Source organism: Cavia porcellus, unplaced genomic scaffold (assembly GCF_034190915.1).
Source record: "Cavia porcellus strain 051 isolate PalLab524CR breed Dunkin Hartley unplaced genomic scaffold, mCavPor4.1 scaffold_9, whole genome shotgun sequence".
Lineage (NCBI taxonomy): Eukaryota > Metazoa > Chordata > Mammalia > Rodentia > Caviidae > Cavia > Cavia porcellus.
The window spans coordinates 27,718,724-27,744,048 of record NW_026947492.1 but is presented as its reverse complement, the minus strand read 5'-3'; the positions used below and the strand labels follow the sequence as shown (position 1 = coordinate 27,744,048).

The 25,325-nt window shown below is 53.2% G+C and overlaps 1 long non-coding RNA gene across 1 annotated transcript; it reads left to right on the top strand.

The window, feature by feature from the left end:
* The first annotated feature begins 487 nt into the window (after positions 1-487).
* Positions 488-24,253, top strand: LOC134477546 (uncharacterized). Its single transcript, XR_010049564.1, has 3 exons — positions 488-1,114; positions 1,927-2,154; positions 23,001-24,253. It is a non-coding gene; the product is annotated as an uncharacterized LOC134477546 (long non-coding RNA).
* The last annotated feature ends 1,072 nt before the right edge of the window (positions 24,254-25,325 follow it).

The following is a 25,325-nucleotide window of genomic DNA, read 5'->3' as shown; positions in this document are numbered from 1 at the left end:
TCACGTCCCCGGGCCTTGTTCCTGTTGCAGCCCTCCAGGTCCGGAGGCCACAGATGCCTGGACCCATCTGAGGGATAGTCCGGGTCATTTTAATGGAGCCCAGGGGAACTGTGCAGTGCCCTTGGGACCATTCCTTGTTTCTTTCAGTCCAGCCATGATGGGGAAGGGAGCAAAGCCAGCTCTGCATGGCTGGAGGCCACCTAAGGGTGCCCAGTGTGAGCTACAGGGGCCCTTTCCTGCCTTACTTCCCCTCCTACTGCAGCAGGGGCAGCCTATCTCTGTTCTCTTATCTCCTTACTCTCAGTGGTGAGAGGCATCACTGGGCTTCTTGTCTCTGACACTGCAGCCAATTTGCCTGTCATAAGCTGAGTTCCTCCAGAGACAGTTCCAGAGAGCTTGAAATGATATATGTGTGCGAGCATGTGTGTATAAACAGGATCCATACCCGGAGAGAGGAAGTTTCCTGTCTGGGAGGAACATGAATGCCTGTGACTCACCTGGCTGAGGGACCTGGCGCTGCAGCCAAGGGAAGCGATAGCAAAGCCTGGAAGCTGTGCCTTGCTCAGGGCTTCCCTGAAGCACCAGAAGGGGTACTGGAGGAGTCCAGCCTGCCCTCCTGTGTTGCTAGCTGGAAGGGCAGTGGTTCTTCCTTGTGCGTCAGGTCCAAGGAGCTGGGCTGCGCCTTTGGGAAAGATCAGACAAGGCATTGGCCTTGCCAGAGGCAGGAAGCTAAAGCGCAGAGTTCTGGTGGCCTCCCGTTCAGCTGTTCACCAGGACAAGGAGTGGAAGGAATGGAAACATTTGCAAAACCAAGCCAGATCATGAGGGTGCCTTTGCTGGCAGTGAGGATGATTGCGGTGGCCCAGTGGCCCAGAAAGGAGCAAGTTCCCCTGGATAGAGTTACAGAGTCAGGCCTGTGCCAATGAGGATGCACAAGCAGTAAGAAAAGAGCTTTGCAGGGAGGAGCAGCCAGTGGCTTCTGCACCCTGCAGCCCAGTGTTACACCCCTGGCTCCTCAACACCAGGAAGTTCTATGGGTCAGGCGGAGGAGCCAGGAGTGAGTGCCTCTCGGGATGTGGCCAAGTCTGAGTGAGACTGGCCAGCAAAGAATAAGGTGAGGGCTGGGCAGGAGATGGTGGGTGAGGCTGGAGGGTTCCCAGGCCGCATTCATCTCCATCCTGAGTTCTGAGCTATGCCAGCCTGATGCTGCGGGGAAGAGAATAGCAGGAGAGTGCTTAAGCCAGAGAAGACCCAGTGTGTTCCCCAGCTGGGAGCCTCTCTTGACATGCTCTGGATCTCCTGGAACTAGATGCTGAGGCTGGGGCTGCCTCTGAGTTCAAGAAGGAATATGAGCTAGGAAGAACAGAACAGAAGTTCCCCAGCATACCAGCAGGTGCCAGGTGGGGACAGCATGGTGAGGCGGGAGGCAGCAGCCCTGGGCAAAAGCAGGGCAAAGCTTGCCCTGAAATGAGATCAGGCAGCCACCTTTTGCTTCTGCACTTGTGTTGAGACTCTTTTAAACTCCTCTCCTCTCCTTTCCTCCCCTCCCCTCCCCTTCCCTCCCCTCCCCTCTCCCTCTCCTCTCCTCTCCCTCTCCTCTCCTCTCCTCTCCTCTCCTCTCCTCTCCTCTCCTCTCCTCTCCTCTCCTCTCCTCTCCTCTCCTCTCCTCACAGGCTGAGCCCAAGTCTCTGGAATGTCATGCCCTCCCACACCCCTCCTGCCTGCCTTCGAGTTGGGACATTTTCCATTGTTTCTGAAAGATAATTTAGGTCTTGAACAAAGTCTCCAGTGAGCCCTGCTGTGGCACTTGGCACTTCTCTGTGATCTGTGTCCACCCTGCACTGTCCTTGGCTTGAATCCATTTGCACAATTGCTTGATAGGGCAAAATATTCCTTAGCTAACCTTTGTTCTCACCCTCTTTCCAGGTCTCCGAATCCACCGGAGCCTCAGTTGCCTTGCTGGGCTTGCTGGCTGCCTGGCTTCTAGGAGCAGAGGAGGCTACAGAGCAGCGAGGCTGCACTACAACCACCAGAACCACCTTTCGGCCCAAAGGAACATTGGACGCTACCACCTACCAGCGACGTGACCCTGAGCAAATTGCCAGTGCCCTATTTCTGCCTCTGCAGCTAGGGCAGGTTCCCAGAAGATGAAAGGTGAGGCTTGGAATGCACCAAGGTGGGCTTTGCTCTGTGACACCCCACTCAGTAAGCTCTCCATGACAGTGGTTCTTGTTTTTAACCCACAACCAGCCTCACACGTCTAATTTTAACTGCCCCATCCCAGACAGTGCCCCGGGGATGCCGCCTCCTCCTGCCTTTGCAGGGACCAGCCCGTGCCCTGCCCCACTTTCATGCACATAAATGTCCTCCTACCTCCGGTGCAGACGCTCACACTCCCCGCTCAAGGCCTCACTGAGTGCCGCCTCCTTCCCAAAGCCTTCCGTGATCATTCAGCCCACACAGAGCTCTGTCTCATTGTGCTGCCAGCCAGTGCCTTGGAATTTAACATTTAGACCGCAGACTTCCAGACTCGAGAGCCAGAGGAGTTCTTGGGAATGACCCTGGCCAATTGCTCTTAATCAGCAGTGGTGAACAAATGGCAATAGTGCCACAGTATTTTTGTGCCACTCTCCGTGTGGGCATTGCCAGTCACCTATGGACCAATGGGCTGGTGGGCTCCTGCTGCCCCACAAGCTTTATCAACACAGTGCTCTCAGATGTCAGCCCATCACAGTGTGGCTACCACCCATGGCCCAGCGATGAGAAGTTATTCATAACTTCACTGCAGGTAGCTGAAGCCTTTGAGATAGATGCAAGTACTATATCTGCTTCCGGCCAAGGCACCAGAGTTTATCAACTCGGGTCCAATCTTTACTCAGTGCTGCTTATATCATACTAGGGACCACTTTGTTTTATCTTTATCTTTTTATATTCTCTGCCCATTGGTCTTCTTGTCCCAATTAAAATGATCATATTTGGAGGGTATAAACCAACATACTGAATTGTTCTAATATTCTCCACAGTGCCTAACACAAGACAGGATAATTGGGGGCTTACCTGCAGATGTACTGACTTTCCCACAATTCTTCTCTATCTGCTTTTTGTTTGTTTGTTCGAGTCTGTTTCTTTGCTATGCAGTTGAGCTCACTGCATAGCCCAGACTTGCTTAAACGTGTGGTGATCCTCTGGCCTCAGCCTTCTAAGTGCTAGATTACAGGTGTGCATCACCATCACCATAACTGGCATTTCCATACTTCTTGCTCTTCTTTGGAGCTTACCTTGCAGGGAAAATGGGGTTTTAAGGGGGTTCCATCTCTTTAGATCGGATCTGGGTGGTCGCCTTGAACACCTCCTCTCTGCCCATGGTTGTCACAGGTTCTATAATCACCTGGTAACTGGAAGCCAGGCAGGTGGTACTCTAGCTCTGGGTCGTCTGAGAAGGCCCCTGGAAGGAGTCCCTTCTTTCAGAGCTCACCATCACTACTGAGTTGATGGGGCTGGCTGGGGCCCTGTGTGGGGAAAGATGAGAGAAATGGCACTGATGCTCGTCTGTCCTGGGTCCCTGCAGCCAGCAGTGGGTGTTCACAGGGGACAGTGTTCACAGGGACAGTGCTGTGCTTGGAAATGGGGCACAGCCTGGTTCAGAGCACTGATGGTGCTTCCAGCCCTCGTGGCCCAGCTGTGGCCCCTGGGGATGCAGCTCCCAAATGCAGTCCACTCTTACGCATCCAAAGCCAGCTCAGGCCCAGAAACCACCAGCTGCAGAGCCTCCTGGTGCCCATGTCTATGCCCCCGCCACTCTCTTTTAGCCAAGGCCCCAAATTCTTATCCTTCTCCTGGTCTTGCTGCGACCCCAAACCTCTCACACCGGATCTTGTCCAGTTCCATATCGGCGCTTCATCAAGCTCTCTAGTCATCTCACAGGTTTGCCAATTTTCTTTCTAGGGCTTAGATTTTTATTATGTCATCCCCTGCTTAAAAATCATTGGCACCTCATTGTCTTCCAAAGAACATCAAACTCTTGTGCCCAGCTCTGCAGTACTTACATTTAGGGGGTTGCCTATGACTGTGGAGGTGCCCTCTGCATGGAGGAGTGTCCAACATCACCCCTGGCCTCCACCACTCTGCCCCTACCAGATGCCAGTAACAGTCTCCTCCCCCTCTGCTAGTTGTAAGGACCAAAAGGTTCTCCAGATAGACACAGGCCTTGTGTCCTGGGGGCCACATCTGGTGGAGAACCCCTGTCTTGGTGGCTGGTACCTTGCTAATAGCAGCCACTAACAAAGAGGGCCTACCTGGCTGTGGGCTAACAGCTTCTTAGGACATATCTCCCTTTGACAAGCCACTGAGGTGCAGGTTGCTTTGCACCCCCTTTCTCAGACACCCAGAAGGAACCCACTTTTTCTTTTTCCTTGCATATGGGGTAAGACAGGGAGATAATGAGCCACTTCACGAGATGAGAGCAGAAAAGCCTGAGACAGTTAGAGCCAGACGTGATCGGGGCTGCCTGCTGGTGAGATCGATTCTTCCCACTGCACCCTGAGCACCACACTTGCAGGCTGTGCAGTTCTCCACCTAAGATCCCCTAGATCTTGTGCCACTGACTCGGTACTCAGAGCTAGGACAACCGTTTCTGTCTGGTCCTCTGTGAAGGCCCCTGGGCTCCAGCAGGAAGAGGTAATTATTCTTCCTGAGCCTGCCCGTGCTTGTCTGGGGCATGTTCTGTCTGTGCTAACTGTGCAGGTATCTCTTTTCTCGCCTGCCTGTCTGGGGGTGGGGACATGAGGGCAGGGATCCAGCAGTCCTCCTTTGTGCCTCACGAATAAGTGAGGGTGTAGGTGGGTGGCTACTCCTCCGAGCTGGGTAGAGACAACGGTCACCAGAGGCTGTAACAGCAGCTGAATGAGACACCAGTTTCCTTCCTCCAGGCTGGCATGTCCCTCTCGGCACAATACACGGCTCGTGGAGCCACACACCTGGATTCTAACCCCCTCGGTAGGAGCCTCTGAGCTATGGGCAAACTACAGGATGTAGGAGTGAAGGATGCCCGGGGCTTGCTCAGTGCTGACACAAAGCCTCTGCATGTAGAGTATTTACCTAAGGGCCAGAGCATGACGTGAGGGCTCTGCTGGCAGAGGGTGCACAGCCCACCTGTGGTCCCGCAGCTCTGGGAGCACCGGCCATGCTGTGTGTTTCCTAGGGATGCAACACTGATGTGCATATACGGTCATATTGACCAAGAATCCAGCTCCAGCTGCTGCCGTGCAGTCTAGAACTGAGGCAGGCAGACCATCGCCTCACCCCAAGGCAGGGAGGGCACTTGAAGCCAAAGCTCGCTGTCCATTCTGTTTTCCTAGTCTGGGGGATGAGGAGCTCACAGAAAGGGCAGCATTTGGCCTTGCCCGACCGCTCCAGGCCCCACACAGCTGATTGGGGAGAGGTGTCTTGGGGCCAAAGGTGATAGCGGAGGCTGGGAAGGGTCACAGGGAAGCTCAGCACAGCAGTGGCTGATTCCTGTTCTCTGCCAACATCTACAATGATGTCACAACTTTGGGTAAGGAGGCAGGTGGCTGGGCAGAGAAGACAGGGCTGGGGCTCAGACAGGGCTCAGAGGGTGCCTGTGGCACTGTGTACATGGGCACAGGCTTTGGATTCAGGCAGGTGAGTGTGAAGTGGGTGTGCACGCATGGGAGTGACAGGGGCACTCTAGAGGTGAAGAACATGGTGTGTGTCTATACGGCAGCCGTCAGTGGGCTTAGATGGTGACGTGTGCAAATCCAGGCACATTTCTGGGCTCATCACACCTGCAGGTGTACACGTGTGTATAAAGGATGTGATAAAGAGTATGATATCTGTGTGAGCATACCCCGACTACCTGCCCTCAGACCCCACACACATGTGGATCTCTGCACCTCAGGTGGCGTCCACTTCTGAGCCCAAGTTTTAAGTCAGTGCACACGTACAGCATACACAGATCCAAATCCCTCTACATCTGAGAAAGACAAGGGGAGAAAAGGGCCAAGAGACAAGAGATATAAAAATAGCTGAACACAAGCTCTTCAGAAATCAGAAGGCTCTCTGTTCTCATGAGTCACTGATTTGCAGATTGAACACACACACACACACACACACACACACACACACTCACACACACATACACATAAAACACATGCAAACACAAACACCAACACACTGCCAAGCCGTGCTTGCATTGCTGTACATGTCTCCTTCATGTCCTGTGCTCTGTGGCTGTGTCCTCCAGAGGGAAGATGACCTGTGGCACAATGATGCTGTGGGCCTCCACAGAAGGCTCCCTCTTTGAGCCTAGATGTTGTAAACCTCTAGCCAGCCCCCCACAAACACAAATGCATGTTCCCCTCTTCCTTCCTGATCTTCTGGTTCTCTATATTTCCTGCTCTCCCCTCCTTTTGCAATGGGGCTTGGGAGGAAGGGGTGTTCATGCTATCCTACTAAGTTTACGGAACCTTCCTCAGGCAGCCAGGACACTGCAGAGGGCAGACGGCAGCCTGCACAGCGTCTCCGGAGCAGGTCCTGCTCTGGAGAGAGGAGACAGCTCCGGATGCCATGCAAGATTTATGAATGTAGTTTGCTAATTGCGTTAGTGGCTCTGCTAAGGGTGGTGCATGCTATGGCCTAAACAAGGCAAGCCTAGCAGAGGCATCCGAGAGGAGGCAGGACTGAAGCAGTGTGTGTGAGCATCCTGCTGTCCTGGGTCACCTGTCCCTCTCTTCCTTCCCTGTCCTTTGCTAGTGCAAGGCTCTTTCCTGCCTCTGCCAGGCTCCACCTCAGCTCAGCAAGCCTGATTCCCTCCTCTGGGCCCAGCCACAGATAAGAAAATGCCAAGTTAACCAATGCCTCTGAGAATGCTCTTCTCTCATTCTTTCTCCCTTCTTCTCTCTTTTTCTTTTTCTTTCCCTTTGTGTCCTTTACACCTCCATCTACTTTTGTGGAATCCAAATCTACATTACTCCAAGTGTTTAAACAATTTAGAGCCAGGCATGGTGACTGTAATCCCAGCACTCAGGAGGCTGAGGCAAGAGGATCACTGTGAGTTTGAGACTAGCCTGGGCTACACAGTAAGCTGAAGGCCAGCTGACTGCACTGCATAGTGAGAGCCTGTCTCAAAAACAACAACAAAAACAACTTAGGTCCCAAAGGCCCTTCGCTGGCTCTCTGCCCTGTCACTATACCCCTGGTGCATGGGGGCCTGGACTGGGTTGACTGCTCTCCACAGTGTCTCTATGTCCTGCACCTTGTCAGAGATGGGGGACTGAAGCAAGCAAGGGGTTTAGACTCGGAGGCACATCCAGGGATTGCCTAATGGGCCTGAGGACAGCGATGGCTAAGTGTGCAGGATTATAATGAGCTCTTCCACCCTGTGCCTCCCAAATGGCAACGCTGGGACTCTGTTTCCTATTCTTGTGCCCCGTGATCCCCAGACCTGGGATGCTGCAGTGCAATGGGCTGCCTGAGGCTGAATCTGGTCCCCACACACTGTGAGTCTGGTGAGTGAACGTCCCTGGGCCTTCCTCTCCTCAGGTGTCAAAGAGACTGCTGTACCAATGCCTACGTCACAGGGTCCTTTTCATCTTAAAACAGTGCGGGCATCAATAGCTGACCTAGGTCAGCCACTGACCTCTCTGAGCCTTGTTTCCTCCCAGAAGACCCAGCAGAGGCCAGGCCCCAGGTCTCCTGCCTGGCTCTTGCTCACCTGCTCTTTGCCCATGTTGGGCTCACTCATCTCCAGTCCTGCCCTCTGGCCCCCTCTGTCTCTGCGTCTTCTTCAGTGCTCTGGCTGGGCTGGAGCTGGACATGGGCAGAGGATGGGCTATTTTTAGCTCCAGACAGTAGCAGCAGCTGCTGCCCATGAGCCTCTCAGAGCTCCTCTCTCCATAAGGGATCCCAGCTATCACGGGCCAGTCTGAGGTCGGGGAGGAGGGCTGGGACCCGAGACGCTGGCCTCTCCTCTGTCTTCCTCAGACTTTCTGTTGCAGGGTCTGCTTCTCTCTGGCTTGCTTCCAGCCCTGTACCCCTTAGTCTCTGGGAGGCCTCCCCATGGAGCTGCAGAAGCTGCAAAGTGGGACAGGGAGGAGCAAACTGAATCAATATGGAGGTGAGGGAACAGGAGGCAGGTTCTGCCACAGCGAATTCCGCAGGCTGGTGTGCAGGGTGCTGTCATCCAAAGCCAGCTGGGCACCTCTGCGCCTCTTCCTAGAAACCCTCCCCCTGCCCCGTAGAGCAGCAGCCTCCCCAGAGTGCGTATGCAGTCATGGGACACAGTGACCACCTCAGGTGGTCTGGCCACAGAGTTTGGTTGCACTGCTTTGATCTCTCCAGTGTCCTGGTCATTCACATTAGACAAGCAGGTCCTGAAGGACAGTATGGTATTGAAATTCTTGCAGTTTTTGTGATTACTGGAGTCCCATGTGGGAGTGGTCATGGGAAAAGAAGTACTGTGTGTGAGTTTTCTGATGCAATAGAGAAGCAGGAGAAAAGAAAAAATGAAAGTGATCATTTATTGAGGACTTGGGGAGGAGCCCATAACTCACTGGGGTTTGACTTTCTCCTCAGCCAATTACAGAGGGGGTAGAGGGTTATATGACCTCTGATTGGAAGTGGCACATGGGGCAGGCATTCATGACATGCGAGGAACTGATTGGTATTTCCTTTGAGTGGAAATGGGACAGAAAGTAGCAATTTGGACCGAAGGGGAAGAAGGAGGGAGTGGCCATCAGGGTAAATGTTCCTGCTTTGGCTTTCTACTATGTTAGACCACCACCATAACTGTACAATAATTTATTGTAGGGCAAGAGCCCTTCACTGTGCAGACTCCTAAGCTAATCAAATTTGTATTTGCATCTTTTATGCCCAGGCACTAGGCCAGGTTCTAAGATACTTTAGATACTAGGCAAAAAAATAGACAAGAACTGTACCCTGAAGGAACTTACATTCTAGAGCACATTTGTATTGCAAAATATGTACTCATAAATCTAGGAAACAGTAGTCCAACACTCTCAGGTTTCTGAGTGCTGGTAAGGTGCCTAGCAACTGATTTCTGAGTGCTGACTTCCCCTAGGCTCCTGGTGCTTAAAACTGATTTTCAACCTTTTCTACATTGTATATGTCTCTCTAAATCAGAAAAATGTCCGGAGCACAGATGCTCTAAAACCTGCCTACAATTTGAGGGCCTATGTGTTTTTCATGGTGGACTCTGGCTTCAGAGTCCCTGTATGGGAGTGGGAGACAGCTGCTCAGCCCTGTGTGGCAGACCTGTCACTGCATTTTCCAGCAAGAGCTATGCAGCTGAATTTTAATCACAATGTTTTACTGATGTGGGTCAGGAGAAGCCAACCACCAACTAACCTTCTGAAAAGTTTGTAATTTTTACCAAACTACACTAGAAAGAATTTCCAAAAATCCTAGCAAGTTACATGTTGTGGTTCCCAAGGAACACTGTAGCATGACCTTGGCTGAGTCCCTTCTCCTCTCTGAGGTCTTGGCTTTGTTATCTGTGAAACAGACGTGGCTGGGACACTGAAGCCCCTTCCAGGTCTGCAGAGCTCCCTCCCTTTTCATGTCTGCCCTCTACTGATGGGAGTGGTCGGAGAGGGCTCCAGTCTCAGGTGCTGCAGGGGGAGAAGGCTGAGTCTCCTGACTGCCTTCAGTGGCCCCTGTCTCCTGCCTACCCCAGAGCTCCTACATCTTTCCAAGCCACTGTTCCTGCTGATTTTGAGGCCCCAGGCTGGGGAGACTGCTGCTGGGCTTCCGGATTTAGCTGCCATTCTGTGATTAAAGCTGAGGCTGCTTTTGTACTGGCAGAGGTTACAGCCTTCTAAATCTCAGGTCCATGGGGAAAGGCTCAGCACAACAAAAACACCCGGAGATGGAGATGGAGAAGTGGGGGTTTTCTGTGGGACTATGACTGCTGGGCTGAATGTTTGGATGTGCGAGGGTGTGGGGGGCTCTGTTTCTCTGGGCTCATGGCACATGTCTGTAAAGGGGCATGAAGGACAGTAGGAGCCATGCTGCTTGGAGGAGACCTGTCCCTGCAGTCCTCCAGCTGGGGTACCTGCTGGGAGGCTGGGGAATGGGAGAGACTGGGAGCTGGCCTGCCCCTTGTGCCATGGGCTGCTTTCCTGTGGGGCGCCAGGGGCACAGATGTGGGCTGTTCCTTGGGTCACCCTCAGAGCAAAACCCTCTGGCCCAGCCATGGCTTCGACACAAATGAGATGGGCTCCCCATTTGAGTTCAGAATTGGGTTTCAGGCACTGAGGTGTTAGGGTTGCGCATTTACCCTCCAAATACAAGCTCTGCTAACTCCACATCCCTTCTTTGAAATCCACACCGCATTTTCCTTCTTTTTTCCCCAGGCCTCCTCAGAACCTCCAGGCCAAAATTTAAATATTATTAGCCAGAACGGAAAGGCCTGGACTGAGTTGCTCCAAACCCGCTGCAGAGCCTGGCAGGGAGTGGGGTCAAGGCCATGGCACATGAAAGCACAGGTTTGTGGGAGCTGCCCGGGCCTGGGCATACTCTGTAGTGTGTTGAAGGTAGAAAGGCCCATTAAGAACACTGTGCAAAGATGACAGTCAGTTTTAGTGGAGAGTACCAGGAAATGCTCCTCTATATCTCTGTGTACCTCCAAACACAAATGGCTAAACTTTTTCTGTTATAGTGACCTAAATACGTGTGGATTCTGCTTACATCTCCACAGGCACACACACCGAGCCCCCCTTTTGTTTTTCAAACCCATGCACTGCCAACCATGCACTACTCACGGGGAAGTCATCTGAAAGTCATGCACAGGCTCTGATGGCCTCATAAAACACAGTGCACTAATGTGCTCGCTGAACACCAATGCTTATGCTGTGTGCATTATTGCGTGCAAAGACACCACCCCCTCACAGCACTCCTTCACGGCGGGCCACGCTCCTCCACTGCAGACCACACCTACCGCCGGCCCAGGCCGCCAACCCCACCCACGGCACCCCGCCCCTCCAAGCAAGCCCCGTCCCTGCCCGCACAGTTGCCTGGCTTTTCTCTTCTTGGTCCCACCCCCTACAGCAGTCTGTGGGTGGAAACTTCTGTGCCCCTCACCGCTTGGCGGTCTTCCTTTTGAGTAGGAACAGCAATGTGCTGTTGCTGAAGGATTATGGTGCTAGGATCCGGGCACCTGGACTCCCAGCTTAGTTGGGTGCATAATAAGGTACTGTGAGAGCTTATTTTTGTACACTCCACATGCCTGTGAGGCCTTCCACAGACATTCAGGTCCTGCCTTGGGTTTGTCTTATAAAAGCTGTTAAGTGATGTCTGCTTTATCTTGGTCATGGCAGGGAGCCCCGTAGAGGACAGTCATGTAAGAAAGCGCCCCTAAGGCCAAGTGCGTGCTGATGTGGACCATCAAGGCAGTTTATTTCATGTGCAAAGCTCACGAGCTGGCAAAGTTAGCGCCCGAGCTTCCCATGCTTCCCACGTTTGCATGATCGCCCCCAGTGCTGACCAGGTTCAGAGACTCAAAGCAACACTGGCACCCCCCCCCCCCAGGCTCTGCTGTCCTCCGGTGGCATAGGCCTCACTGTTACCTGCCCCAGACGTGTCACATCCACGGAGCGGGCAGCTTAGTGAGGGGTCAGAGGACCCCTGCACCAAGCTGGGCACACGGGCACATGGAGGCCTGGCATCTGGGAAAGCTCCTCTCTGTGCCTGAACACCGGTCCATGCCATGCTGTGAAATCCAGACCAGAGGCCTGGGGTGTGGTGGTTTGCAGAGCAGACTGGGCAGGACCATGTACCTGTGCTCCTCAGGCAGGTCGGGTTTGTACCAGGCAGTCCCATGAGCTTCGTGACACCAAAGTGGGCGAGGAAAGACAAATGAGACTCAAGGCTCTGAGCCAGGGCAGCTAGCAAGTCTGGGGAGGAAGCAGCAGCTAGAAGGCTGGGGCCAGTGCCAGCCTTGGGAAGGGCCAGCAGGGGGCACAGGGCTGGCTGAGGCACAGCAGGGGTGTGTGAGACGGTTCTGTAGGAGTGCTGGCTCGCTCTGCAGCTTAGAACTCATAGACCCAGACACTCGCCTCCCTCAGTTACTCCTCTCTGGAGCACTGAAGTAACAGTGGGACAGCTGGTCCTGGGCCTTGTATTGGAAATGGGGGTGGGGGAGGGGTAACAGGAGCTGTGCTCCTACAAAATCTCAGCGCTCCCCACAGTGAATGTGGGCATGAGCATAGATGGGGTGGATAATGGCCACAGAAGGTACGCCTGCCCCCTGCCAGCACCCCTCACCTCCCCCCAGTGACCTGGAGCTTCTAGCTGGGCTGGTCCGGAAACTATGGTCTGTAGGGCTCAGAGGAAGGGGGATGGAGCCTATAAACTCCTGCAGAGCTGCAGCCTGGCTCCACCCCTCCACTGCCGGAGCTCAAAAAGATGACGTCACCTTGACAGAGCCTTCGGCTGGCCTGGGCTTTTTCCTGGGAGCCAGCAGCTGCAGGGCCTGAGGACTTGCTGAGTTCTCCTGCATTACTCCTCTGTTCCTCTCTGGAATAGGTTCTGCTCTAGGGGTCTCTGTTCTGGGGTCTTGAAGGCACACCTGGCTCTTCAGACTGTTTGGAGACGGCGTTTCTTCCACTGAGCTCAGCCTCTTGGGCAGCTGGTCTAAGCACTGTGCCTCACCCTGCCAAATGCCTCTTTTCCTTGCCAGCACTAGCTGCAGCTCTTTTTCTGCAGCTCCAGGGAGAAAGATGAGGTCACTAATTCTGACCAGGCAGCAGGCTGCCCCAGTGAAGCCCTTGTCCCCTGCTTATGGTCCCCTGTCCCCTCCCCTACCCCAGACCCTACTGGGTGCTTGTGTTGCCTGCTTGCGAAACATATGCTTGGCTGGCTGCTTGGTGTCTGCTGTTTACCCGTCTCTTCCTACTTAACTTCTGTTTCTTCTTGGCCCATCTGGCTCCCATGGTACCTGTCTCTCACTCAGACTATGCCTGCGCTCGGTACTGCATCTTGCACCCTCTTTTCCCTCCCAATGCCACCTTCTCCCCCAGGGTCTGGCAGGTCTTGTTCACCCTAGCACTGCAAGCAGAAATCCTCGACCAGGGACAGAGTGGCCGGGGCACAGTAGGAGCCTGCATGGGGGTGTCACGGCAGTGTCCTGAGGATGCTGTTTTGGGATGGGACCGAGGTGGGTGGACCTTGCAGACAATGCCTTGGACCAGAAAGAGGGCTGGCTCCTGGTGGAACTGGCTCTTTCTAGCCTTTCTGGGCTTCTTTCCCTCTGGAGCAAATTCTTGGATGACATGTTACCACACAGAGTACTGCAGATGCTGCTGTAGGTCTTCAGTTAGCAGCTGGAGAGACAGGCCAGGGAAGCCCCATTTTGGTTTGATCTGGGATCCACACAGCTGATTTTGGCTTGTAAGAGGCTGTGGCCCCCTGGTCGCTCTGGTGGTGGTGAGGGCTCTAGAGCCCTCCAGGAGAAGGAGGCATCCAGGCAGGCAGCTGCTTGTTAAAGGAGGGAGGTGCTGGCTGCCCAGTTCCTCCCCAGCCCAGGAACAGCCGCACATACCACAGCGGCTCTCACTCGCCCTCACCCTCACCCTTACCCTCCAACGCAGCCCCTTCCTTAGGGACGAGCACAAGGTGGCAGCTCACCTGAGGCCTCAGGATGAAGCTGAGCAGGGGATGAAGCTGGAGAGGGCTGGTGAAGCAGAGATGGAGCCCTCATGCTTCTGGACAAGTCAATCCACCAAGCTGAGGCTCACTGCTTCCCAGGAGGCTGAGCTGGGCCCTGAGTCAACAAGGGTGCACGTTTTTGGGGACCCTCCGCTGCTGCTCCACCTAAGCACCTGCTTCGGCGGAATCCACCTGCCTGGCTGCCAGACCCCGCTGCGAGCCCACTCTGTAACCATGCTGTCGCCCATTGTGCCATCTGCCGGCTCCTTGGCTGCCTGGCTCCGCTCCTGTGGCCTTCTTACTCCTCTCCCAGCATCTTCTTTCTCCCTGCTCCCATTCCTCCAGAGATACCACATTCATGTCCTGGTTCCTGAGCTCTTGATCTTCCGTTGCCTTTTCTGCTGTTCTGGATCTCTGCTGTTTTCCCCATGTTCATTTACATTCATTCATATCTGTTTCTGTCTCTCTGCCTCTCTCTCTGTCTCTCTCTCTGTCTCTCTGTCTGTCTGTCTCTCTGTCTCTCTCATACGCATTCATTCAGTGGCTCCCTGAAAACTCACCTGGATCATTTGACTTGTGAAAAGCCTTCAGGGCTTGATCTTCTTAGTCTCTTCCTACAGACCTGCCTCGGACCACTTCTAGATTGTCTGGGTGTTGGCAAACTCACCCTCTCTGCACCCAGGGTGACTCCCTTCACAAAGCCTCCACCTCTGTTGGGACAGGGCTGTGTGAATGTATCCGGGCCCACAGAGAAGCTGCAGGGCCTGGGGCAGGTTTTAGAGCAACTTGAGGACTCAGCCCTGGAAACTGGCTCCCAAGTACTGACCCGCTGGTGGCTCTGCACGAGCTCTGTTATCGCTTCGGCTCTCGGGGAAGCTCGTAGATGCAGGCACTGTGGTCCATCCTGGAAGTCACTTCGCCACCGCTGCCTGGCATTCGAAGCACAGAGCAGAGTCAGGCTTGGCTCTGGGTTTTGGGCTCTTGGCTATGGCACACAAATAGGTGAAGGGCAAGGGGGAGAAAGGGAGCAGGACCGGCCCAGCCCCACGGAGGCGAGGAGTGGGTGAGCAGGTGCTGCTGCTCTGGGCCCTCCCAACCCCGCAGTATCAGGAGGTGGCCAGAGCTGCATCCCTTTGTCCTGGCCCACTGCCAGCTTACTTCCCAGCTCCCAAGCATGCCTCCGCCTTGTTATCACAGTGCCCCTGAGCCCTCTGTTTTATTCTCCCTTTTCCTACCCACCGTTTGACTCTTTTCTGTGTCTGCCTCTCCCATTCCGTGCCGCTCTGCCTCCTCCTAAACCTGGCTCTCTACCTCAGGGAGCCAGGAGGGGACAGGACTGGGGCCCATGGGAGAGGGACAGAAATGGGTTTGGGGCCCAGGAGCTCCCACCCATCTCTCCTTTATGCACAGCTGAAGGTTGTAACCCCAGGCCCCGCGTTGGCCCAGTGCAGGTTTGTTCTCAGTTTGTGTAGAGACCTGATGGTAAGGCCCAGAGCCTCAGCTCAGCAGGCCAGCCAGGTAGGAGGGATCTGACTGTCCTGCAGCTGGGAGGGACAGTCCTGCTCTTCTCCAGCGATGGCTCCTGACACCTCCCGCCCTGGCCTCCCTGTGAGGGCCCTGGGACTTCTGTGCCTTTGAGGGGGGCTTTTCTTTTACCACTAGCTGCTTCCTATTTTTTACATGGGACTCCTGGGCTAACGTCTTAACTTTTTTCTAAATTTCTCAAAACGAAACAAAGCAAAAGCACCAATCCTAACTCTTAAAAAACATACCTCATGTGTTTAACCCTTGGTCCCTGGCAGAGGGCCGGACGTTGGTCAGGGCCTCTCCTCTGAGGGGGTGGCACCCTTTCCTCAGCTCTCCTCACTTCGTGGAAACCAGGTCTGGCCTGGGAAGCCAGAGCTGTGCTGTTTGTGTGCAAGGAGACGGGGGTGGGGTGGGGTGTGGGAGGTGTGGGGGGGTGTGTCTTAAGAGGGAGCCTCCCAGAGCTCCTGGCAGAGTGGAGAGCGTGGAACCCGAGGCGGGTAAAGGGGTACCTCTCTCACTGCAGAGGACTGTTCAGGAGGCAAGCAGAGCATCGTGAGTGCCAAGGTGCTTGGCGAAGCCCTGGCAGGCCTTGCTGGATCCACTGTCACAAAACCTCTCAGCCTCACGTTCTCATCTTCCAAAAGAGCAATAATAATCCTGTCTCATACCATTGTTGAATGAAAATGAAAAGCTTTAAGCGTGAGTGCTTCATGCCTGACCATACGCTCTAGAGCAGTTACTAGTGACAGAGCAGTGGTGGAGAGTTTGGGTGTCAGTCACAGCACTTGCCCTCTGTGAGGCTTGGGGGCAGAGTTGAGAGGACAGAGGATGAACTCAGAGCACAGAGAGGCTGAAGCCTGCGCGGCAGGGGAGAGCTGTGCTGGCCCATCCCTCCAGGGTTGGAGGCCCCTGTCCCCCTACACAGGCATTGCTAGCAGAGTGGCAGACCACCCTCCATCCCTTGCCCTGGAAAGCAGAGTTTTATGGCTCGTTGGTGTGTATTGACCAAGGCGATGCCTGGCCAGGGAAGGGCATAGACAGTAGGTCTGCAGAGCAGAGTCCAAATGTGCTGGGGCGGCCTGACTTCCTCCCAGGATGAAAAGGTGAGAGACAGAATCAGGGCTTGGAGACCAGCATCAAAGCATGCTATCATTGTGGAATTAATAACTAAAGTGGGTAAAAGAAACATTAAAACATCAGCGACATTAAAAACCCTTTACCTGTTCCTGCTGCACGAGGGCAGCAGCTGCCTTTAATGCTTCTGTCTGCGTTGTACTCTCGTAGAATTGTAAGTTCCTCCTGGACAAGGACCTTGTCATCTTGGATTACATTTCTGTGCAGTGCTTTGCAGACACATCCACTTAATACACATTACTTGGCTGAGTGATTGGAAGAGAGCAGGCACAAAGAGAGAGGGAAGTGAGAGGTGAGCTGTTTTTATATAATCCTTTGTGTAGAGACCACTCACACCTGAGCTTTGGGGCAGATCTGGGTGCAGCTGAAATTTGACTTACTTCCTTAAAGGAAAAGAATGGTAACACTGGCTGACTAACTGCCTTGCTTTCTTTCTATCCCACAGTGGCAGGGTCTGGGTGGGGTGGGAACATTAGACGACATTCGACGTTTGATGGCCAAAGACAGGGGGGAAGTTAAGCAGTTATAGCTCAGGGAAACAAATGCTTTGGAATATTAGATAGGACTGACTGGTCCCATTGCCACAAAGGAGGAAACAGGCCCAGAGAGGCAAAGCGACTTGTTCAACCTCATTCATTCTGCTGGTGGTAGGACTAGGAGGAGAACACAGGTCTTCTGAATCCCAATCTTGAGCTGCTCCATTGACTACCTCTAAGAGGTGATAGGTATGTGTGTTCCCCTCCCCTGCCCCAGCTTGGCATAGGGGTCTTCTGCTTTGGCGATGGAAAGCCAGGCTAAGGCTGTGAGCCCATCCCAGAGGCCAAGAGAATGTGTGTTTCTGAGCCCTCTTCGTCAATCTGGGCAGAGGCTGTGGGCTGAGAGCTTTCCCAGGGAAGCAGAGATCAGAGAGGAAAGTTTGCAAAGGGCACCCTTGGCATGAGGACCAGAGCCCAATGCAGGTGTTTCTGTGGTCCTCACCATGGCACTCCGGTGGCTGTGGATCTCACGGTCTTCTCTTCCACCTGTAGTTGGAAGAAGACACAGGCTGAGAGCCTTGTTCTGGCTTGCAGGCTCTGGCTTCTGCTCTCCTGCTTGGACTGAGCCAAGGAGGGGAAGTGTTAGGTCTGAGAGAAGGGGGAGGATGGGAGAGGCGAGAGGAAGAAGTCCGTGGGAGGAATGGAGTGGAGGGCCGTAAAAGTAGTGGGCAGCGGTGACTTTATTCCGGGAATGCGGGGAGGGGGCCCCCCGCCACCGGCCCCGGGGCGCAGCATCTCTGCACCCCGGGGCCGGTGGTCTCTCCGGGAACACGAGGAGAGGAGACTGGCGCGCTGGCCGCTGGAATCCGGCGATCTCCTTGGCGATCTCTCTCTCTGGCGAACTCTCTCTGACACGTGGCGTGGGGGAATCTAAATAGCCTAAGCTTAGGGCAGCGCCCTAAGGCCATTAGAGATGCACAGGTATCTCATTGGCGCACAGGTTCTTAAGGATGGGGATATAGGATTACAGTCAAGTCCATAGGGGGCAGTGGGGGGGAGGAGTTTAGCAGCAGCCTTTCCTGGTTACAGTGTTCAGTCTGAGCCAGCAACTCTTTCAGGAAGAAGAATGGGAAAAGAGAAATAAAAAATGGCTGGAAGACAAGAGATGCCCATTGTGTGGGTGAGAGTCCTGGGGAAGAAGGTGCACTGCCTGGACTCTCAGTTACGAGGCTGGACTGGGAATTTCTGATTTTACAGGGCATGAAGAGCAGCTATGAATGGGGAAGGTCAGAGGATGGAGCAGCGGTGGTATGGACTCTGAGGCCATTAAAGTTAAGTTTGGGCATAGGTCCTTTGTGGTCTGATTCAAGTGACCTGACCTTTCCGTTCCATAACGTGGGGTGATACTATTGACCTTATGAGTTGCTGAACAGGTAAAGCAAACAAACGTACTGGGGTTCTTAGCACTATGCCTGGTTTCCTTTCTGTCACCAGCCAAGTGTTCCTTCCCTTTGCTCCCTGAAATTCTGAGAGCAGAGTTGGCCCAATGGTCTCCTGTAGATGTTCCCCTGGCTGCTGTGGCAGTGGAGGGCTCAGTGGGCCTCAGGGACCTTCTGGAGTCCACAGTGAGCCACCTGAATGTGGCCTTCTTGAATGACCTGGAGTTCTTTACATTACTATGCTAAGCAGTCCGAACAGTTGATCCTGGCTGTGGAAGAAGCTGCATTACTGCTCGGTGAGCAGATGTTTCACAGTGTGTGTCAGAGAAGGCATCAGGTTGCTAGGCCCAGAAACCCTACCCTAACCCCGCCTTCAGGGGCTTGTTCCTTTGTGAGAGGTGAAAGATCATACCTTGCACCCTCTGCTGTCAGCTAGTGCGTGGGCAGAGACGGAATTTGGGAGCAGAGAGATGCAAGTTCCAAACTCAGTCTTACTGCTTTGTGACTGCTTAGGCATCTCTCCAAGACTCAATTTCCCTATCTGTGAAAAGAGTATGATACCTTACTTAGAAGTTTGCTTTGAATACTGGGGCGGGGGATAGGTCAGTGGTAGAGCATGTGCTCAGCTTGTACAAGGTCCTGGGTTTTAACGCTCTGCACCAAAAAAGCCAAGCCAAACCAAACCAAACTAAACCAAACCAAAACATGTTGCTTTGAAGATTGCTTTGAGGTAGGCATACTGTAAAAGCATACAGTAAAGATAGGAAGATGCCCTTGGATGATGGTGGTGTTCACTGGCATCCTATAGCCAACCAGGTGCTTGATGGTCTTGGGAATCATAGCAACGTGTTAACCTGCTTCAGCAGCTGCTGGCTGTATCTACCCTGTAATCAGTTACATTTGACCTAGTGATAGCTGTTCTCAGGCTTTCACTACAAACCAGCCCCCACTTCACCTCCCAAGGAAAATCCGACAGCCTCTGAATGCTCTGAATGACTGTGTTAGAGGTTACCAGCTATCACCCGGCTGCAGGCTTCTGTGGGACATGACCAGTTGATCTCCTTAGGGTGACTTGTGAGCAGAGGCCCAGGCAGAGGAGCTGGCATCTCTGTGTTTGGGGCTGCTTCTCCCGCATTGGGTGTTCAACTGGGGAGCTGGCTCAGATCTCATCTCTAGCCTTTTGGTCTCCTGTGGGGCCCACTTGGTGCCAACCCTTTGCCCTCCATGCCCCCTTTGTCTGCTCATAGCAGACCCTTTCACACCTCAATTAGCCACTTAAGGAAAAGAAAGCACAAGTGCGGGCTGGGGAACCTGCCCAGACCATGATGAATAGTTTCCCCAGCCTGCAGTTGCCATAGCAGCCAGCTGGGAACACCGTTTCCAGGGCCTGAGGCGCTAAGATGCAGGGAGTGCTGCACTGCGGGGTGGCCCACCGTCCTCCCCCCACCCTGCCCTGCTGGCTCTCTTTGCAATAGCCACAGCCATTGCCATCGCAACCAGCATGTGTGCTGGCCAGGGGCAGTGTCCAGGGAAGGGAGATAGCATGTGCGTGCCTGTGTGTGTGTGTGTGTGTGTGTGTGTGTGTGTGAAAGAGAGAGAGAGAGAGAGAGAGAGAGAGAGAGAGAGAGAGAGAGAGAGAAGTTGGAGAGGAGCAGGAAAGAACAGCACTTGGCACTCTTAATCATACTAATACCCCCAAGGCTATAAGGACGCTTCCTGATTACGCCAAGAGCCTCATCAGTGATCTCTGATCATTCCAGACTTCTAAGAACATGCTTGTATATTGGAGTGTGTGTCGATTTTTCTGGAAAAATGGTTTGTAGTTTTCATCAGATTGTCAAAAATGCTGAAGATCCCCAGCAGATAAGAATCTTAGTTACCAAGGTTTTTACCTTTTGGGATCAGTGGAACAGGCAGGTTGAGAAAGGCTTTGGAAAAGGAAGGACTACAGTGGGCCTGAGGAGCATGCGGCTGGCGGCTTCTCCAGCCCTCGGAGTACCCAAGATCTGGCGACTGCTCTGGGAAGGGTGAATGGGGCTGCCTCCTAGCATAGCCCTTGTTAGCACTCTGTGCTCACCACCCCCTCTCCTCTTCAGCTCTGCTGTGGAACTCGGCTGTGCCAGGCCCCGGACTCACATTCTACAGCTGCTGTCCACGCTATCTGGTTCAATCTTCACTCAGCACAGCCTTTAAAACACAAGACACTGGAACAATGAAGCATTCTAAGTAACTCGCCCAAGTCAGAGTTCTGAGTCAGAGAAGATAAAATACAACATGTGTCAAGGAGGATGGCCTGGACCACAGTGCCTGAGAACCCCGGTGGACTCACGAGCTAGGTGACCTGGGTGATCACTCACGAGTTGAGGATCTGGACAGTTCTTGTCCCCTATCCCTACAGACCAGCTATGGCGTTAGATGAATTGAAGCTGTACCTGAAAAGTGTGCAGAGCAGTTCTATCCCTGAAAGCACTAGAGGGAAGTGGGCTTGGACTTGACCTGCACGTGGTGCTGCTGGCAGGGGATGTATGGAAGAGGGACAGTGACCGTGCAGTGTGTGCTGTCATTTCTCTTTACAGTAGCCCACCCTGTGCCATAGGGTATGCTTTAAAATACTTTTCTACCCTTTTTACTATTTTTACTTGGCCTAAACTTGCTCTGAAGAGCCTGTTTTATGCTGCCTTTAATACATGTGAAACGTTGCTGGTTTTGCTGCTTTTATTCCATTTTTTGTTTGGGATGAAAGGAACCTAGAGGTCACCTCTAGAGACCCCAGCACCTCAGAGCCTGGTAACCATAGGGTGAGTACTGTCTTGACCCCACAGAAGCACATAAGTGCTGAGCTCAGCTGGGCTGCTTACTCTGTGAGCATGGGCAATTCACTTGGCACAGCAGCCACAGTTTCCTTATCGCTAAAGGACAAGGATGATGACAGCACCATGCTCTCTCAGAAGACAACTGTGTGGTAATCACTATCGATTTCACAATGATCAAGTCAAGGTCTGGGAAATTCTTTGTAAACTGTGCCATGCTATAGAATTGTACTCAGGATCCGGCACTGAGACAACTCGAAGAGCTGTGTGCCCTTCCCCTGGCAAGCAGCTCAGGGCAGGGAGCCCAGAGTGATGCCCTGAGGCGGGCAGATGGCAGGGTGCCTGTCAGTACCCATGTGCCTGGGCCAGCAGCCAAAGTGGGCATGCTTAGGAATTCCTCAGAGGCAGCTGGGTCCGGGCCTGGTTGGCAGGGCCACAGGGAGGCAGGTGTGAAGATGAGGCTGAAGGGAAGAGGGCAAGAGGTGGGGTGGAGCTGTGGGCTGCCTTCCAAAGGGTGTTGCAGATCATGTGGAGTGTGTGGCAGCCTTCTCTAGGAGGCTGAGTAATTAGTGGGAATGAAAAGGAGCTGTGTTAGTCACTGCCGAGGAGAAAACACAACAGGTATTATCCAATCAGCTAATGGAGGGATTCATAGTCTCTCTTGGCTGCCGGGAGGGAGGGATTTCACGTCCCTTTTGATTTTGTCCCGGAAGACTCATGGTGCTGGAACAGATGGTGAGGGGGAAGAGGATGGGCCCTTCTTCTTGAGTCACTTAGCTGCCCGGGTACCTTTTAGGGGTTCTGGAAAGTACAGCACACAGCCAGCACCTCGGGTGAAGAGGCAGCTGGTTGAAAGAGAGGCGAGGGCCCCACGGGGGAGGTGGTGTATGGAGATGACTGGAGGCCCCGTCAGAAGCCATACTCGGAGGTGATGAATCCGTGAAGGAAGAAGAAGCAGCGGCTGGGAGTCATCACTGAGTCAAGCCTAGACTCCATCTCCCACCTGCCTCACCTGCCTCCGGAGGGGGAGCTTCCTGCAGAGGACAGGGTCTCAGAGGCTTTGGGAGAGGCACCTGCTATGCTGAGGAGCTTTGGAGGCTCTGCATCAAAGATCTTTGTCCCTTTAATGTTCCAGAGGTAACATGAGAAGGTTGCAGCTCCTCCCTGAGATGCAGGGGTTGGAGCTGGGGTGAAGGGGAGGAGCAGTGTGGGACCCCAACATGCCAGTCTAGCTTCCCTGCTTCCCACTGGGAGTGAAGTAGGATCTTGCTTATTCAAGGGACCTGAATTCGACCTCAAGAAGGTACTCACCAACCCTGTCCAGTGCCTCGCTCTCCCCAAGTCCATCATAGGTAGCTGCACCATGAACATCCTGAAGCCACCAGCTGAGCCTGACCACTCTGAGGACAGGCCTGCGGTGGAATGGTGCTCAACACCTGTGTCCCGGGAAAGACCACGCTGAACCTGTTCCTTTGAACAAGCGACATTCACTTTTCTTCAGTTCCTCTCCTTGTTGTTCCCAAGAGAAGCAAGAAAACTTGATTTGTAAGATGAACCAGGTTGGGACCACGTGTGTGGTCATCATGAGGGAGCAGTAAAGTGAGTAACACAGTGGCAGAATGCCAAAAAAGACAAGAAAAGGTAAATATTCAGTGAAAAGGACTGTTGTGCGTTTGTTGAGCTACCACCCACCTTGGAGGAGTTTCTAAAAGCAGACACACCTTGACAGGTCCAGGTAGTTTTCATGAAACCTCAATGGTGGTACTTTTTGTCTGACTGTTCCCCATGGCCATTCTCAGGGAGGTGGCCACCATGTCACAGGGCTGGGGCTGGCCGTGGTTGGGTTCCTCCAGGGCTCCATCTCAAGCTGGACGTCAGCAGGTGTGTGCCTAGAAGACATTCTAATGGTTTCAACTTTTCTTTATCTTAAGGGAGAAGGAAACTTACCTGTGCGAAGAAGGACAGTTGGACTCTGCACAGTTCCCAGGATGCGAGAGTGAGAGGGTGGACATGGCGAAGCTGGAGTGTTGCTTCCTGAACCTCAGGGACACAGAGCCAGTGTCACACTGTACCCTCAGGGCACAGCTCCAGGTGCTTCATCCTCCTGTGAGGATCCTTACGTGGGGAGCTGAGAGCCTGCCAGGGTCACCTTCAGATTGCCTTCCCGAACCCTGTCTCCTTCGCTGTCTCCTGCCCCATACATTTCATTGGCTGGTCAGTGTAGGGACACCTGCACAAGCTGGTCTGCTATTCACCAGGTTCAAAAAAATTTGCATGGAACTTTCCTTTCACCTCCACTGTTTGTTACAAAATGGGGGAAACCAGAGGTCCTTTGTCTCAGGAGCAACCCTGAGCAGGTTTGGGTTTCGGATCCATCAGAATTCTGTCCTGCAGATGATGCTCCTGAGCATTCTGTTAGTCACAAGTACTTTGACAGGCAGGATGATGACCATCGAATGGGTAGCCAAGTAACGGAGACCTTTGCTATAGAGATGATTAGAAATAAAGCCCCAACTGTCCCATCTACCTGGATGCAGACCTCTCTCACAGCAGGCCGATGGCTTCTTGAGATCTGAGGAGTGCAGCTCGTCTCCTGGAGCCTGGTTTCTACACACTCTTCATCCTTGGCCAGCTGCAGAGCAGTGGATATCTCTCCTGTGATGCTCCCCCTCACCTGACATTTGTGGGCTGCAGCCTCTTGCCATTTAATGCATAGATGGCAGCAATCAGCATATGGAATGGGCTGCTAATATAAGAACAGCGAAACGAAGAAAGGAGATGAGCATGTTATAGAGCTGAGCTGGCCTCTGGGCAGAGGATAGCGTCCCTGGGTAGGGCTGGTCAGCTGTCTCTGCTACTGAACAAAGGAGACGGAAAGAGTTTTAACAGGCTGTAGTATCACAAGGTCCCTCCTGCCACTTCTCATATACACACAGAACCAGAAAGGGAAGGGGCAGAAGGAATAAACTGGGCTTGGGATGCTGGTCTGCTTCTCTGTTTCCCCACGAATCTGAAGGTCACACACTGTGCTGAGTCCTGGCCCTGTCTTCCTTGCTGAAGGGCTTTCCATTGTATGTCATCCACTGGTGGTGTTCAGGCTTAGTCCTCCTGAATTATCACTCTAAAATTCTATGACAACTAGATCTTTGCTGAGTGTTGTCACTACAAGGCAGTTAAGGTGCAATGTCAGTTCCTGTGTGGGTGTGGGGGAGCGGGGGGGCTGGATTAGGGCACAGGACTCCACTTAGGCCAGAGGCTTGAGGGGCCAATAACCCCAGAATTGCAGCTTAGAATATACAAGTGGGATTCCAGAAAAGTGGCCTGAGGCTTCGTGAGATGAAATGGTTCATCCTGGACCTTGCTCACGGGTGGTAGAATGGGAACCGAACTCAGGCCTTGGAATGCTTCAGCCCTTCCTGTGTGGGTAGAGCGTCTACTTTGTGTGGATGACGTGGCTGTGTACCTCTGGTAACTGAACAACAGTCCTGTCCAACAATAGTCATCCAACACCCTTTGCTAGGTGGTTTGGATGAGTGTGCATATGAGGATACTGCTCATTCTGATGCTGGAGGGGAACCCACAGAGGGTGTCTCCAGGCCAAAGTATCCTGTTGCTTCCTGGGTCATATCAGCCATTGCAATGGTCAAAGCTCTAAACAAAGTCATGAAATCAAAGCAGTCATTTTCTCTCCACCTCCTTGTCCTCCTACATCTAGGGTGGTTCTTGATGACTTATCATTTCTGGTGACTTAGCATTTCCATATGCTTCGACTTGTCATCATCGTTACTCCCACAACTGGTCTGGAGGGTGCTCCCTCCTCCCTTGCATCCCTGCCTCCTTGGCACCTCCTCCACTCCACCTGTTGCTGCTTTCTGTGCACTGCACAGCTGGTCTTGTCCCCAGTCACAGGTGTGTCCTACTTTCAAGCTAGAGGAAAGCGTGAGAAGGCTCACAAGATGGAAGCTTACTGCTGTCCAAAAATGGGACCTGACTTCCACCAGCAGGCTGGACCCTTACCGGCACCACAAACAATTCCAACAAACTTCACTGCATGCATGCTCTGTCACATGTTGGAGGTGCCTTGTCACCTGAAACTGGGTCTCTATCTCTCATTCCATTGAATGAAGAAGCAGTAGTAAAGTAAGTGTCTTTGTTGCAACAGGATGGACCTGTGGTGGGTTGTAATGGGACTGCAGTGGGTGGTAATGCACAGAGTTTGCAGCACTAAATGGAGTGAAAGTCAAGTTGACCTAAGG